Source organism: Ambystoma mexicanum, chromosome 13 (assembly GCF_040938575.1).
Source record: "Ambystoma mexicanum isolate Mex_15411 chromosome 13, UKY_AmexF1_1, whole genome shotgun sequence".
Classification (NCBI taxonomy): Eukaryota; Metazoa; Chordata; class Amphibia; order Caudata; family Ambystomatidae; genus Ambystoma; species Ambystoma mexicanum.
Genome location: NC_090938.1, coordinates 119,650,181 through 119,667,931, shown reverse-complemented (window position 1 = coordinate 119,667,931; position 17,751 = coordinate 119,650,181). Strand labels below are relative to the sequence as shown.

General features: G+C 48.9%; 1 protein-coding gene across 1 annotated transcript in view; it reads right to left on the bottom strand.

The window, feature by feature from the left end:
- SYCP1 (synaptonemal complex protein 1) overlaps nt 1-17,751 on the bottom strand; it is a 1,202,159-nt gene that overhangs the window by 1,152,001 nt on the left and 32,407 nt on the right. The gene's annotated exons all lie outside the window — the stretch shown is intronic.

Here is a 17,751-nt window from a genome sequence, read left to right as displayed (position 1 = left end):
TGATTTTTTGATATATGCTTTTGAACAAATCATAAAAGTATGGTAAATGAGAATAAATGTTTTTGCAAAAAGGTTCATTTTTTATGTATGATATCGATATAAATTGAATGTATAATTTTGAAGAAGTATCTTTTTGAATTAAGTGAAAATATAAGCAAAGTTTATTTGTTCCTTGCTGTGCCCTAGTTTGTCCAACAAGGTTTTTCGTTGCACCACTTATCTTTTCAAATGAATCCAAATTCCTCCCACTAGGCCTCAAGATCGAACATTCCACACTGCAATACTTAGGCATACGGATCACCAAAAGGCTGACTGACTTATATGAAGCTAATTTCCCTCCCCTTCTCCAGCGATTCGCTACTGATCTAAAGAAATGGAACAAACTTACAATCTCATGGTTAGGGCGAATTAATGCTGTTAAAATGGTATGCCTTCCCCGATTCCTGTACCCCTTCCAAATGTTACCAGTTGAGATACCAAAGGAGTTCTTTATGAAGGCCAAAAAGATCATGGTATGGTTCCTCTGGCAGGGCAAGAAAGCGAGAATCCCATTTAACACACTAACACTTCCCAAGGACAAAGGAGGAGTAGGACTCCCTGATCTACAAACCTACTACAAAGCCACTCAGTTACGTATCCTAGTCCCACACCTTCGAGATCGTAAAAACCTCCAATGGGTACAAATGGACAATCATTATCTATCACCAGCTACGGTATCCGAGTGGCTATGGACTCCATATAAAAGGTTGCAGCGCAGACTCAAAGGCCACCCTATATTAACCACCATATGTAGTATATGGCGTACAGGCAAAGAAATGCGTAGAATCGCTACCTGGCCATCCCCATTCAGCCACCTATGGGCTCCTGGTATAAACAATCACATTCCTAACGTAGAAAGATACCAATCATGGTACGAGGCGGGCCTGGAACGGGTGGGGCAGTTGCAGAAAAAAGACTCGTTCATCCCCCTCCCAGAACTGACTGAGGCCCTAGGAATAGGCACACTATCCACATTCCAATATATACAACTGAAAGGCATTCTAACGAAACCCGAATGGAAGGAAAAACTAAAAAGAGACCTTACCCATTCGAAAAACTTTTAGACTCTAAATCCGAAATGAAAGGTCTCATATCCGTAATGTATCAAGAATTAATAGCGGCAGGAGATGGATCCACAGACCCTCTGACAAATAGATGGGAAAAGGACATTGGGGAAGGGATAAATCCTGATCAGTGGGAAATAATGTGTAGAGCGGCATCCAAAACGTCAATATCTAGTCAATACAAACTTCACGCCATCAAACTATTACATAGGTGGCAATACGACGCACTCAGACTCTCAAAAATGTCCCAAACAATGAGCCCAAGATGCTGGAGAAAATGTGGAGAAATAGCCAATTACTGGCACATGTGGTGGAGTTTCCTGCGCATAAAGGTGTTCTGGGATGAGGTCCTGGGGTGTATCAAAGAAATAGATGGGATACAAAGATTCGCCGATCCCTATTTGATTCTATTTGGGCTAGAAAGAAATGAAGATGACTGGATCAGAATTAAAGGTTTGACCCCCCCAACTATTACTGGCGGTTTGTGCCTTACTGGTGATCAAATGGAAATCTACAATTCTACCGGGGAAAAATGAATGGATCAATATAGCCTCCAACATCTACACAATGGAAACTATTACAGCCTCCCTACATGACAAAGCAGCACAAAGCGAAGCCTTATGGATGGACTTCAAAAATAAATATCTTGCACCAATCTCTGATTCCCAATCTGGCGAGCCCCCATGAACCTGATGCAAGATCCAGGAAACAATAGACTACCAGGAAAGAAAGCTCAGATCTAGTATTCAAGAAGTGACCAAACAGTAGAACTATGTCCATCCTGTTTTCTTAATACCCACACAAGTACAATGTTCACAAGATGTTTGCTAAATCAAAGGGAGGGTGGGGTGGGAGTGGGTAAAGTTTTTTGTATTAAAAGATACACCCGGAAAATGGGGAGCACCTGTTAATGTGCGAAAAGTATAATATTGTTATATGCTATGTTCCTGCTATGTAACCAAAGCTAACAAGGGTGTATTATACACTGTGAAAAATGTTCTGTTTTGATAAAAATCAATAAAACCAAATTAAAAAAAAAAAACGAAATAGCGGCCAGCTATACCTTTACAGTGCCAATCTGCAGGCCTGATCGGCACAAAGACAGAAGAAAATCCATGACAGAGGCTAGATATGATATGGTATTTATAATATGTCACATAATCTTGCCGGTACCGTTGTTCCTGGACCAGCAAACTACGAGTTGTGCTCGCGGGTGCCTTTCTGCCCGCCAGGTCAGTGATTCCGCTGAGGGACCACAAGGTTCTATTATCGGGTCCCAACCCGAGGGGCTACGCCCTAACACCGAACTGATGTCTGAAGGGGCGCCTGTATGCAGCACTACCGGCTCCACAGCTGAGGGCACGCCACCTACCAGGCCACGTTATAAAAACAGTGCCGGTGCATCCAAGCTCCCCATTCCCATTCAGCCCTATGGTGCCGAATGGGAATGGGGAGCATCTTTTTTCCAGCGCCCACAAATGGGCAATTACGATGTCCGGCAGGGCCGTAATGATCCGGTTATTGCCCATTTGGGGGCACCGGAAAAAAAAGGACACTGCCAGCAGCCGTGCCAGTATTCCAGGCACGGCTATCGCCGATGTCAAAATGAGGCCCAAAGTCTTAGTGGCAGGCCTCTGGCCTGAAAAGAGCACTTCCAGTACGTCGTCCAACAAGTCCCCCTCCTTGCAGCTCAGCCTCACAGTTGCCAGACATGAGGATTTGAGCTGCCGAAGTTCGTCTAGATTCACTCTCCTCAGAAGGCAACATGGAGGGCAGAAGAATATGTCCAGCAACTCTGGGGTTTACGTTTTATCTGGGTCCAGTCCGCAGCAAACAAAATCAACATGGACATGAACAGGTGCAATCTCCTGAGAAACAGCGGAATGGCAGGGATCAAAGGGAACGCATTAAGGAGGTCGAACGACTACTTGAGTGTTATTGAGTCACGCATAGCTCCCTGACAAGGAAATTCACTGGAGCAGAACAACTCCCACTTCCTGTTAAAACTGGAAGAGAAGAGATCCACTGGAGGAGCCCCAGCGGGAGAAAATCTCCTCCAGAAATTCCAGCAGAGTCCCCACTCAGGGAGGTCGATGTATGTCTGCTCAAGACATCCGCTGTGACATAACTTCTACTAGAAAGGTGGGCAGCCATGAGAGACATGTTGCTCTTTAGAGCCCAGAACCACAGCAGCATTGCTTTTCTGCAAAGTGGTAAGGACCCCACACCACCTTGAGATAGTGCATTTCCACTCTGTGCTCCGTAAGGATCAGCACATGTTTCTGCTTCAGAGAGGAGAGGAAGGCGAGCAGGGTCAGCCCGATCGTTCTGAGCTCCAGCAAACTGATGTTCTCCCGAGACTCTGAGGGAGACCACAGTCTGCTCATAGTCAGGTCCAAGAGGCGAGCGCCCCAACCTGTCAGGGACACATCTGTGACTATTGTCACTTGAGGCCAAGGTTGATGGAACAACACAACTTTCAGTAGGTTGTCACTGAGGAATCCCATGCAAGGTCTCAAGCCACTCGACTCAATACCTGCTGAAGATCTGATAGGTGTTCCTGAAACTGCGACCATTGGCAACCGAGTAGCCACTCAAGGGACCTCATGCTTAGCCGACCCTCTGGGACTACCAAAATGCTGGGGGACATGAGACCCAACAGACGTAGGAAGGCTGAGGCAGGGATTTGTCCCTGGGATTGGATGACATGCACCATCTGAGAGATGTTCGGCTCTCGGTCCTCGGATGGAAAGACTCTGCCCAGGCGAGAGTCCAAGACCGCTCCGATAAATTTGAGGGACTGGGACGGGGAAAAATTGGAATATTGGCAGTTCAGGGAAAAGCAGAAGCTGTGCAAAAGGCTGAACGTATGTAACAAACGTGCCTTTGTCTGGTCTGGGGAGCGATCACAGGAGAACCAGTCATTAACGTAGGAAAAGACAGGAACGCCATCCCTCCTGGGGTGAGCCGCTTCCACTGCCAGCAGCTTGGTAAAAGCCTGGGCATGAAAGAAACGCCAAAATGCAGGACTTTGAACTGGTAGTGATGTTGGCCCACAATGGACCTTGGGTACGTCATGTGCTTCAGATTAATGGGCACGTGGAAGTAGGCATTTTGGAGGTCCAGTAATACTAACAAATCCTGCAGATTGAGGATTTGGGCTAGAGTTACCATCTTGAATCTGTGCTTTTGCAGGTACAAATAGAGACGTCTCAGATTGAGTACTGGGCAAAAGCCCATGTCTTTCTTCATATGTTGAGTACCACCCCTTACCTCATTCTGAGCACAGAACCTGTTCTTTTGCGCTATTTGACAGAAGCTGATGGACCTCCTCCAAGAGGATGGGGTCCAGAGGCAAGGTGGTGGTGTAGGGAAAGTGGTCCAGAGGACCCTGAATGAAAAGGACCCTGTGGTCAAGGTGTCCTGGCTGTGCTGGGCCAGCATTCCCCGGACCCGCACACGCAGGTCATTCCAGTGTTCCGGGGGATGCGGCCAGCTCCAGAAATATCCCGGCTCACTGCCCACCAGTTTTGGGTGTGCTGCTGGGAGGATGTTTTGCGCTATCTTGCGCCATAGAGTTCATCATGGTGGGCCAAGACCTCATCCACCAGCACTGCCAGCTAACCCTCTGTAAATGTGGGCTTTTGCAGGCGATCTTGGGCTGCCTTACCCCTAACCCTCTCCTGTGTCATTTCTGCTACTCAGCGAGTGAGGAAGGCTGACCGGGGCTCTGATTTTTAATGGATTGCAATTTTCAAAATGGCAGCCGCAGTGCTTCCCGTTCCGGCGGCGATGCGTTTTCCACCGACGCTAATACTGTATTTTGGGAAGGTTAGCCGCTTTACGGCGCTGTTTCCGCCGGGCGCAATAAGCCTAAACGCTGGGGCACGCATACTTGTGATGCAGCGCTATTTACGCCATGGACTCCGGCGGTAATGCCCATTGAGTTTTAAACATCAGAAGATCACTAGTGTGACAATGGTAAAGGACCTATTCCCCTTATTTAAGTAATTATCCTGGAAAGCTTTAAAGTATAGATTATTTTGTATTGCTGATATCCTTCAAAGCTGAATATGCAATAGTCCCCTAAAATATCAATTACTAGTACTCATGTGATACACCATAAAAAATATTTGAGGCAGCACAGACGTGTGTAACCTTAAGTCCCCTTTTCACTTTTTCATCTGGTTGAAACTTGATTCTGATGACTCTAAAGAGCAACTCCCACTCTTTAAATTAATTTTGGCATCCTTAGTAAAACCAGGGAATAAATTCACAGCATTTTGACTCCAGGACTATGTCAATGATGGAGTAGGAGAAATTACTCACTGTAACATTCTTTCTATGGATTCTTCTCCCACAAATTCCTCATCTGATAGATATTCCCTTCAGCTTTGCTGCTTCGGAACATTTTCGACAGGGGGCGTAAAAGCCCTCGACACAACCGTCGACCATCGATCCGTCTTGCTCGGAGTCTGGTCGTTGACTCCTGAGGTGACGTTAGGCGTCATACAAATACCACGTCACTACGCCCCAACCTCAGTTCCCCCTTTTTCCCCGAGCACCACACGCTGCATAAGAAAATTGATAGAAACGGGCTAATGAGCCCTTAAAATAAAGTTAACTATAGACCTCCGAAAGAGGAACAATTGAACAAACACTACAAGTAGTGTTAGAAAAATCTTTGTTTTAAAAAACTGTGGCAAGAAGACAGAAAACGGACAAAGAGGACCATCACCAAGTCAACGTGAAAGAGAAGAGGTGCGCCAACCACTGACTTTCTGAGAGAGGGTGGATGGGAGGGGAGATGAGGAATCTGCGGGAGAAGAATCCATAGAAGTTACTTTCTTACTTGGTAACGTTCTTTCGACGGGATGTTCCTCCGATGTATTCCTTATCTTTGATATACGTTTCCAGCTTGCTGGCCTCGGAATTTTTTTTCTGTAGAGGGCGCTGCGCGTCAACGTCCGCCGAGTCGATGTCCCTCGACGGCCACCGTATCGGCCCCGACGTCACCATGCCCGTGCTGCGTACGTTGCTCAGTTCCGTTTTGTAGTATAAGAAAGACATGCCTGAATTGGTTAGTAACCTTGAAGGAGCGAAAGCTGCAACCACAAGGGAAGTTATCACTGCAGGGATGGATGGGAGGGGCGATAAGGAATACGTTGGAGGAATATCCTGTCGAAAGAACGTTACCAGGTAAGAAAGTAACTTGTTCTTCAAAGGGATTGTGTCCTCCGACATATTCCTTATCTTTGATAGACTCCCATAGCAGTGGTATGTAATTGGAGGAGGGAGTGATAGTGTTATGTATCCCTTTAGGGATGGACCGAGTGTAATACGGCTTTGCCAAATCTGGTCTCTTGAGCAGTGGAGGAATCCAGATTGTAAAATTTTGTGAATGTATGAGCGGACGACCATGTGGCAGCCGCACATATGTCCCGGACAGGTAACCCTCTCTGGAGAGTCGAAGAAGCTGCGATACCCCTGAGGTTCTGTGGTGACTCTTTCCCTGCTAGTCTATAACATTCCAGGATGGCCAAGATAATCCACCTGGAGATGGTTTGTTTTGTTATGGGTAGTCCCAACTTATGACCTGAGTATCCTACAAACATCTGGTCTGCTTGCCTGATTCTAGCCATTCTGTTGATGTAAAAGCTGAGAGCTCGCCTAGGGTCCAGCCTGTGTAGCCTTTCCTCCTCTTTCCCCGGATGGGGAGAAGGGTAGAATGAAGGCAAGGTAATTTTCTGAGTAATATGGAATTCAGAAACCACCTTTGGGAGAAAATTAGGCTTCACCTGGAGGACAACCTTGTCCTTGTGGAAGATTGTATGAGGGGGTTTACAGGAGAGAGCTTGTAGCTCACTCACCCTCCTAGCCGATGTTAGTGCTACAAGTAGGACAGTTTTAAGTGTGAGAAATCTTAATGCGCAAGAGTGAAGTGGCTCGAATGGAGTGCCCATTAAGAAGTTTAAGACTACATTTAAGTCCCATAATGAAACCTGTAATGGTTTTGGAGGGTAAACATTAGTCAGACCCGAGAGAAATTGTACCACTAGAGGAATTTTGAAATACGATGGTTCCTCCGCAGTGCGCTTGAAGATAGAAAGCGCTGCGAGATAGCCTTTTACAGTGCCAACTTGAAGGTCCGAGTTTGCCAAGTAGAGTAGAAACGATAGCACCGTTGGTGTACCGCATGAAAAAGGGTCGATATTCTCTTCCCTACACCAGCTGCAAAACATGTTCCAACTGCAGCGGTATAAAGACTTTTTTGCCGGTCTTCTGGCCGAAAGCAACACCTCCATGACGTCATCAGGGAGATCCCAATCCTTGTACATCAACCTTTCAGAAGCCAAGCGTGAAGGTTGAGGGTTCTGATGTCTGGATGGGGAACCTGACCTCCCTTCTGCGAGAGAAGATTCTCTTTGGGTGGAAGGCGGATTGGAGGACAGATGGACATATCTAGAAGGTCCGGGTACCACGTTCTCCTGCCCCAGTCCGGGGCAATTAGGATCATGGTTTTCCGGAATCTTCTCAACCTCCTGATCATTTGAGGAATAACAGGGACTGGTGGAAACACGTATAGGAGTGGAAACTCCCAGTCCACTACGAACGCGTCTCCCAGAGCTCCTCTCGGGGGAAATTCCCTTGAACAGAACAGATCGCACTTCCTGTTGGTGCTTGTGGCGAACAGATCCACCTGAGCGGTTCCCCAAAGGGCGAAGACCTCTTGAAGGACTTCCTGAGCTAGCTCCCATTCGTGGGAGACTGTGCTCTGCCTGCTCAGAGACTCCGCTGTCAAATTCTTCTCTCCGGCTAGATGAACTGCCGATAGAGAGATTCCTTCCCGAGTTGCCCAAAACCAGAGCTGCATTGCCTCTCTGCACAGTGGTAGTGAACCTACACCTCCTCTTTTGTTGAGGTAGTGCATGGGCACCGTGTTTTCCGTCATTATCAGGACATTTCTCCCCTGTACTGATGGCAGGAAAGCTTTCAGCGCTAATCTGATCGCTCTCAGCTCTAATAGGTTGATATGTAGTCTGGACTCCGATGGAGACCAACGACCGCTGATGGTCAAGTCGTTGGCATGGGCTCCCCACCCTGTGAGCGAGGCGTCTGTGACTACTGTTATCTCCGGCCATGGTTGCCAAAACAGTTCTCCTTTCAAGATGTTCTCTGAATAGGCCCACCACTGAAGGTCGTGGGCTACCTTGTCCGGAATCCGGAGGAGGTCTGACATTCTCCCTAAGAATTGTGACCACTGACTTGTCAGTGCCCACTGAAGAGATCTCATTCTCAGGCGAGCCTCTGGCACAAGGAAGATGCAGGATGCCATGAGGCCTAGCAACCTCAAAAAGTCGAAGGCTGGGAGACGTTGGGCATTTTGAAACTTGGTGACCATCTGTAGAATATCTTGAGCCCTCACCTCTGGTGGCGAGGCTTTTCCCAGGGAAGTATCCAGGACCGCTCCAATGAACTGGAGTCTCTGAAATGGTATCATCTGTGACTTCTTTAAATTGAGGGAGAAACCCAGTCTGTGAAGGAAGAGGCAGACATAATCTAGCTGGGTCCGGGCCTGTTCCGAAGATACGGCCCTGATCAGCCAATCGTCCAGGTAGGGATAGACGTGGATCCCTTCCCTCCTTAGACTCGCTGACACTATCGACATCAGCTTGGTGAAGACCCTCGGGGTGGAGGTCAGCCCAAATGGCAGAACTAAAATTGATAATGAGAGTTGCCAATTGCGAACCTCAGGTATTTCCTGTGCTTGAGATGGATTGGCACATGGAAATAAGCATCCTGAAGGTCCAGAGATACCAGCCAGTCCTGGAGCTGGAGGGCCTGAAGGATCTGAGAGAGAGTTACCATCTTGAACTTGTCCTTCCTGAGGAACTTGTTCAATTCTCTTAAGTCCAGGATGGGTCTCAGTCCTCCGTCCTTCTTTGGTATGAGAAAGTAGGGGGAGTACCAGCCCTTTTTCCTGTCCGCTATAGGTACCAGTTCTATGGCACCTTTCTCTAGCAGGTCCATAATTTCCTGCAAGAGGAGCGGATCTGGAACTTTTCGGGAGCTGTTCCCCGGTGGATGACTCTGAGGGATGTGTAGAAAAGTAGGCAGTAACCTTGGGCAACTGTCTCCAACGCCCAAGCATCTGACGTTATAGCCTGCCATTCCGTCAGATGGTGAGTTAACCTGCCTCCCACAGGTGTCTTGTGTGCGAAGGCCTCAGAGTGGTTTGGGGGTGGCTGATGTAGATGCCGAGGGTAAAGAGGCACCTGCTGCTGCTGCGGTCTTAGTACCTTTGACTCGTCCACCTCGGGTGGATCTTCTTTGGCCTCTTTTAGCCGGCTGTCCTCTGCCTTTTCCGAATGCGGAATAATAGCGAAAGGACTTTCCTCTGCCAGAGGTTCCTGAGGGGCGAAAAGGAGACTGGCGGATAGCAGCTCCTAAAGATTTTGCTGCTGCCTTGGAAGTCTGTAACTTTTCCAGACTGTCATCAGCCTTTTTTCCGAATAACGAAGAGCCATCCAAGGGCATATTCAAAAGTCTGGCCTGTACATCTGGAGCAAAGCCAGACTTTCGCAACCACCCATGCCTGCGGATTGTTGTACTAGCCGCCATGGACCTGCTGATACTGTCAGCCAAATCGATGCCAGTTTGAAGAGACTCGCACATGGCATCTTTGCCATTTTGAATGATGTTAAGGAAGGCTTCCTTCTCCTCTCCATCGGGTATGCAGTCAGCCGCTGATGAAGCACACTCCCATAATGTGTGACTGAACCTGGCGAGCGTACACGTGGCGTTGATGGACTTCAACGCCATACTACAGGCAGAGAAGACTTTCTTTGCCATAGAGTCGTACCTCTTGTCATCCCTGTCCTGTGGGACAGTAGGGTAAGCAGTCCTATTGCTGGATGAAGTTGCCGCTTGAACCACCAGGCTCTCTGGGGTCGGGTGTTTTGACAGGTATTCAGGGTCAGTAGCCGCTACCCTATACTTTGTCGACAGTCTTTTATTGACTGCTGGGATGACTTCGGGAGTCTCCCAATTGGATGCAATTTTTCTTTGCAGGGCTGCATGGAAGGGGACCACCGGGTCCTCCTGTGGACCTTTGTCCAATATATCTGTTAGATCATCCTGTTGGAAAACAGGTGAAGGCGCAGACCAGCCCATAAACTCAATTATTCTTGCCATCAGGGTTCTATATGCTGTTTCGGCATGGTCCCCTGGGTCTGGCTTTACAAATTCCACTTCTGGGGAAGTGTCAAGTCCACTGGCCTCATGAAGTGAGTCTTGTAGTTCCTTCAGCCTCCTTTCTTCAGAGGTGAAATCCTCTGCAGCAGGCAGTGGGGATCTCTGTAAACCAAAAGTTTCTTGGTCAGAGTCTTCTCTTTCTTCATAAATTGAAGAAAGACCAGGGTATTCTGATCTCTGAAATGGAGTAAAGCCCATTTCTAGGGCTGAAGGAACCAAACTCGTCGTTATTGGACGAGAAAATGTCAATGTCGTCGACGCCGATGCAACTGGCCTCAAAGGCGCCGAAAATGGCGTCGAAAAAACTGGAAGGGGCCTCGAAGAATTCGAGAGGATCGGGATCCTACTCGAGGGCATCGACAACGGTCTCGGCGCCGTGCCGGAGGCCCTTGAAAACACCATTGGCTGTGGAGCCTTGGTCCTCTCTTTCATCAGCGTCGGCGTCGACGATGGCGTCGAGTCGATCGACCGATGCGTCGAGGAACCCTTCGACAATGGCGTCGATGGCGCCGACCCGTGCGTCGAAGGAATCTTCGACGACGGCGTCGAAGACGGTGCCTTCTTACCCGATGGCTCATGGCGCTCTCGGGTGGAATGTTTCGCCGGGTACAGCGACTCGCAGCGTTTTGATTTTTTGGGTTTTTCACCCGGGATATCACCCTCAGCTGTCTTCGAGGCCGCATTCTCGAAGATGCTTAACATTTTCTTTCTGAATTCCTCCCACTCAGCTTGAGAACTGTGTTTGGTGGGACAGGAAACTCTTTCTGGGGACACCGAAGACGACGAGGAGTGGGACCTTCGACGTCTCTTTTTTGAGTGTCTAGATCTTGACGAATGGTGGGAGCTGCCTCGAGATCTGGAATGGGAGTGTTTTCGACGGCGAGGAGACGAATGTCTCGACTCGACCGACGAAACCTTCGAGGAGGATTTGGCTGACTTACTTCTCTCGAGCTTCCCCTTTCGCTCCTTCAGGGCTTTCGCCCTCATGGACGTGCAGTCCTCACACTCCAAACAATGGTGCTCGGACCACAAGCACCATAAACAGACCCTGTGTGGATCCGTTATTGACATTTTTTTACCACAGTCACGACACTTCTCGAAGCCGGATCGCGGCGTCGTCAGCTCTGATGAAGAAGCCGTCGAGAACGATAAGGAATATTCGTCGAAATAGATTCAGATAAACCTGACTGAACTGAGTAATGAAGTTCCGAGGCGCCACGAAGCGCGGAAAAACGGAACTGAGCAACGGATGCAGCGCGTGTCTATTTATGGGCATGGCGACGTCGGCGCCGATACGGTGGCCATCGGGGGACATCGACTCGGCGGATGTCGATGCGCAGTGCCCTCTACAGAAAAAATTTCCGAGGCCAGCAAGCTGGAAACGTATATCAAAGATAAGGAATACGTCGGAGGACACAATGCCTTCGAAAGAACATTACGGTAAGTAATTTCTCCTTCAATGGATTGCCTTTCTCCCAGATATTCCTCATCTGATAGACTCCCAAAGCAGTAAATGAAGGAGGCGGGCAGAAAGCTATACCACGAAATTCTGCAGCTCGGCCCTGCCAAAATACGCATCAGATGTACGACCCACATTCAGACTGAAGTGCCTTGCAAACGTATGCAGGGATTACCATTTTGCAGCACGACAAATCTCCTGGACATGGACTCCCCTCTGCAATGCTGTGGATGCTGAAACTGCCCTTGTCGAATGGGCCCGAAGCCTGCTTGAAATTCCTTCACAGAGGACTGGTAGTTTTCATCTATGTAGAAACTTATACATCGGGATAAAGTTTGCTTGGTTATGGGCAGGCCCTTACAGGCTAAGGAAAGGGCCACGAAGAGCTAGTCAGCTCTCCTGAAATCAGCTGTCCTGGCGATTTTTGGGTCTAGGAGATGTAACCGTTTCTCCTGCTTAGAAGGTTGTGGAGGAGGATAGAAGACCGGAAGGTCCATGGACTGCGACAGGTGAAATTCTGAGAAAGCCTTGGGGAGGAAGCCAGGCCTTACCCTGAGTGAAACTTTCTGCCGGAAAAAAAGCAGGAAGGGTGGCTTACAGCATAAGGCCTGTAGTTCACTCGCCCGCCTAGAGGATGTAATAGTCACCAAGAAGGCTGTGTTAAAAAAGAGAAGCCATAAGGGAAGAGAGTGCATAGGTTCAAAGGAAGCCGCTATCAGAAATATCAGAACCAGATTAAGGTCCCAATCCGGGACAACAAAGGGAGTTGGTGGAAACTTATTTACAAGGCCTTTCAGGAATTGTGCCATTAACAGGATCGTAAAAAAAGAACCTTGATCCAGGGATTTCTTAAACACAAAGAAGGCTGCCGAATATCCTTTCACTGTGGTGACCTGAAATCCTGCAGAGGCCAGTGACAGGAGGAACTCCATCACTGTAGTGGTGGGTCAAGAGATGGGGTCAATCTAGCGTTCCCTGCACCACGCCTCACATCTTCTCCATCTGCACGCGTACAAAGATCTTGTAGATGGTCTGCATGCAGCCAGCAACCCCTCAAGTACTTCCTCAGAGGGGTCCCAGTCATCATATCTCATCCTCTCAAGAGCAACGCATGTAGGTTGAGAGATTCCGGGGTCGGATGGAGCATCCGACCTTCCGACTGGGTTAGAAAATCCGTACGTCGTGGCAACTGTTGAGGTGGACAGATGGACAGATCCAAGAGGTTGGAGTACCACGTTCTCCTCGGCCAGTCCAGGGCGATCAAGATCATGGTCCCTTGAAACCCCTTCAACCTCTGGAGAACCCATAGAATAACGGGAAACAGAGGGAACGCGTAAAGGAGAAGGAAGGACCAATCCACCAGGAACAAGTCCTCTAGTGCACCGTTCGCTGGGAATTCCCTCGAGTAGAACTGTTTGCATTTCCTGTTGGGCTCCATTGCAAACAGATCCACGGCTGGGGTACCCCAGAGAGACAAGACCTTCTCTCGAACTTCCTGGCAGACTTCCTACTCATGCGAGATTATGCTCTGCCTGCTCAGAGCATCCGCCAAGTTGTTGTCTGTATCCGCCAGGTAGATTGCTGAGGAGACCGAGATCCTGTTCTCTAGCAACCAGAACAAAAGCATCATTGCCTCCGTCGAGAGGGGGCAGGATTGCACACCATTGTGCATTGCCACTGTGTTGTCTGTCAGAACAAGGACTTGTTTCCCCTGCAGAGACGGGGCGAATGCTTTCAGGGCTAGCCTGATAGCTCGCAACTCCAGCCTGTTGATGTGCCACCTGGCTTCTGTCGTTGACAAGAGGCCGCTCACCTGCAAATCCTTGCAGTGAGTGCCCCAACCCTTCAAAGACGCATCCATGACCACTCGGGTCTGAGGCCAAGGAGGCCAGAAGGGTTCCCTCGCCAAAGATTTGTTGCGGTCCGCCCACCAGGACAAGTCGTTGACCACTGATGTGAACACCCTGAGGTGATCCGAGAGAGAGCCGAGGTACTGAGACCACTGATCCCTCAGTAGCCATTGCAGAGATCTCATGCGCAACGTGGCCTCTGGCATTAGAAAAATGCAGGAGGCCATGAGGCTTAGAAGGCAGAGGAATGAAGCTGCTGGAAAAATGGCATGGTTCTGGAACAAGTCGATCATCTGTGTCAAGCGGACTACTCTCTCCTCGGTAGGGAAGGCCATCCCCACCCAGGTATCCAGGACTGCTCTGATTAACTGGATGGAGCCGCTGGACTGGTGTCATGTGGGACTTTAGGGAGAAGCCCAACTTGTGCAGCAGCAAGAAGGTGTCCTCTAAATGGGACAGGACCTGCACCACAGACTTCCCTCAGATCAGCCAGTCGTCCAGATATGGAAATATGTGGACCCTGGATCTCCTGAGGTGAGCCGCAACTACCGCCATTAGCTTGGTGAAGACCACTGGAGCGGAGGTTAGACCAAAGGGAAGCCCCTTGAACTGATAACTCCTATGGTAAACCTTAGGAACTTCCTATGCTTTCAATGGATAGGCACATGAAAATAGGCCTCCTGTAGGTCTATCGACACCAGCCAGTCCTGTAGTTCGAGAGCGTGGAGAATCTCTCTCAACGTCATCATCCTGAATTTGTCTTTCCTCAAGAACTTGTTCAAGGCCTTAGGTCCAGAATGGGATGGAGACCTCCTCCTTTCTTGGGTACCAGGAAATGCCGGGAATACCAACCCGATCTTCTCTGCGTGGACGGTACATCTTCCATGGCACTGTTCAGCAACCAGTCTCTCAGTTGTTCCTAGAGCTCCTGGCCCGGCTGGATTGGAGGTGGAGGTGGTCTGTACGGTGGTTTTCTTACAAATGGCAGACAATAACCCCACTGAATGAGCTGTAGAGCCCAGGCATCAGAAGTAATTCCCTGCCATTGGAGCAAATGCTTTGTCAATCGTCCTCCAAGCGGTACACTGTGAGAGGGGAAAATCGAAGCGGCTTCAGAGACAGAGTCGCCTCCGTCACTGCCTTTGACCTCTAGAAGCCCCTCTGCCACTTCAGGGAGCACGAGAAACACTTCTGCCCTTGCCTGGCCGGTGGGAGCTGTGCAGTGCGCTCTCCTGCCGTAAGGAGCATATCTCCTGTAGCCCTGTGCCCTAGAGGCAGAGCTAAATGCAGGTTTGGCCGGCTGCCCGGTTAGGCTTAAGGATTTGGCAGCGATTTTGGATTCCTTAAATTTCTCTAAGGAAACGTCGGCTTTCGGGCTGAAAAGAAGATCGCCACCTCTTTTCCATCCTCTACTAGCTGTAGGAAGCCCTTGCGCATTTCTCCTTTCCGGGACATAGTGAGCAGAATTTTCCACTGCTGTCCATAGACCGAAGGAGTACTTGGCAAAACTGCTTGCAACATTTGTATCTTCTAGGGACATGCTACCTGAAATGAATGCCTTCTTCGCTAAGGCATCTACTTGTTTTGCTTCCCCGTCTGGAGGAAGCGTGGATGTAAAAGATGCACGTCTAGAAGAGCCCATAGCAGCCTGCACAACAAGACCCTCTGGGGAATGGTGAGAGGAGAGGTACGAGGGGTCTCCTATAGCCGGTCTGTATTTCCCAGAAATGGTGCAGCTGACCTGAGGAATGGAACAAGGGTTTTGCCACATAATTGCTAAAGGATCGGCAATAGCAAGGTTTAAAGGCATATTACGTTCAGTGGTAATGCCTTCATCTAAAATGTCAGTAAGGTCATAACCTTGATCAGGCGCCACTGATGAGTGCAATGCCAGGGTATCAATAACCCTTTCTACCAGAGCCCTGAATTTAGACGTATTATGAAGATAGGGCTCGGACTGTTGAAATGTGCGGTCTGGAGAGGTGTCCAAACTGCTGGTGTTCTGGAGGCCTTGAGCTAGCTGCAAAAGCCGATTCTTGTTGTCAAAATAATCGACCCCTCCTGAACCCAAGCAAATCAGGTTGACATCCACCTGGTCATCGGCGTCATGACCACCGAAGATACCTGCCAGGGTTGCAAAGGTGAATGTTTTCTCGACCACCGTCGACGTCGAGCGTTTGTCTCTCACGCAGATATGGTGGGCATCAGTGTCGATCGGGACTGAGGCGCTGTAGCGTCGCCATCCTTGGATGCACGGGGATAATCCGGCTTCTATTGGATCTCTTGCAACGTCAAAAGATTTATCGGCACCGCCATTGTTGGCACTGGGGCACTGGAGGGATCGGGTATACCGAGCACCGCTCTTGGCTCCGACGCTTGCTGCCTGGGGGAATAGCCGCGCCGACTGCAGCATGCTGCTTGAACATTTCAAGCATCGAGGATTTGAAATCCTCCCACTCTTGGAGGGTAGCAGGCCCAGCTGACGGCTTACCTTTATCTGTCGACGACCTGGATTCCCAACGGTGACAGTGATGCCTTTTCTTCTTTCGGGACGAGGAAGAGTGGCTCCTCGAGTGGGACCGTTTCTTCTTCTGCCTCTGCTCTTTCTCTGGGGTGTGCCCCTCAGTTTTGGTCTCTGAAGACTGTACCGTTGACTGCGCTGGTGAATTTGAAGGCAGTCAACCCAGAGAGAGTTTTGCAGCTCTGTCGCAAAGAGATTTAGGTTGCATTTTGGCACCCAACGGACACCCGTCAGTCCTGTGACCCGTGCCGAGGCACCAGAGACACAACTCGTTTGGGTCAGTGATGGACATCTTGGTGCCACAATTGGAACACAGTTTGAAACCTGATACCCTAGAGACCGACATCTCGCGTCGAGGATTGTGAAAAAAAAGTACAACATTTATGTTCCAAAGCAGGGAAGCTGGAGGGAATATCTATCAGATGAGGAATCTGCAGCAGAAAGGCAATCCACTGAAACATATTTCCTTAGCACTGATTGTCATAGCAGGAGATGCTTAACATAGTAATACTTTTTGGCAGATCATGCTGGATGGAGAAATTACCGACCGTATTGTTCTTTCTATGGATTCTTATAAAATGTCAGTAAGGTCATTAGCTTATACAGGCGCCACTGATTAATGCAATCCTAGGGTGTCAATAACCCTTTCTACTAAAGCCCTGAATTTAGAAGTATTATGAAGATAGGGCTGGGACTGCAGAAATTCGAAGTCTGGAGTGGTGTGCGGACTGGTGGCGTCAGTTGCAAAAGCTGATTCTGGTCCTCAAAATAATAGACCCCTAAATAGGGTCGGCATCGTCATCCCCTTGATCATCGGCGTCATTATCGCTGAAGATACCTGCCATAGTATCGAATAAATTCGGACCGGGTATGTGGGGTTGTGTTAGGGAGAATTCTCATTCAATGGCTAATTTCCCTTACCTAGTGAGCCCTCAGCAGCTTTGCTGGATTTCTGGAGTTTACTTTTTTCCAATTGGTTAGAGTGTGAGCTTTTCCCCCCACTCTTACCTGTGTTTTGCCATGTGTATTTCAGCTGTTTTTGTGATTGTGGACTCTGGAGCACACCACTTCAGTAGCCCCACTCTTTTGTGTGTTACACAGCACCTTCAGTGCAGTGACACAGGGTTGCCTTTGAGACTTCACACAGACTCCATTTCTAGGGCTGACTACTGTCCCCCAGAAAAGGGTAAAGTTGCCATTAACTTTACCTAGTCAAATAACCACAGATCCAGTACACCCCATCTTACATGGAGTATTGGAAAGGGTTAATCCTTAGCCCTTTTTATCTCTACCTCCTAGGGCATTGTTTTGCCCTTTTAACATTTAGACTTGGCTGGTGGTGGTATCTACCCTAACTTTTCTACCGCGATTATACTATATAAACGTGGTATTGTTTTAGGCTATTATATTAGCCTCGAACATAAACCCGCTTGACCAAATACTCTTTCTTTTGGCTCCGGTCGGGTTTATTCGCCATTTCCGTTTTGTGTTTTACTTTGCGCGGCAAGCCAGGTTTGCCTTCTTTGTTCACTGTCTTTTGGCGGGCTTCTGCCAAAAAGCCCT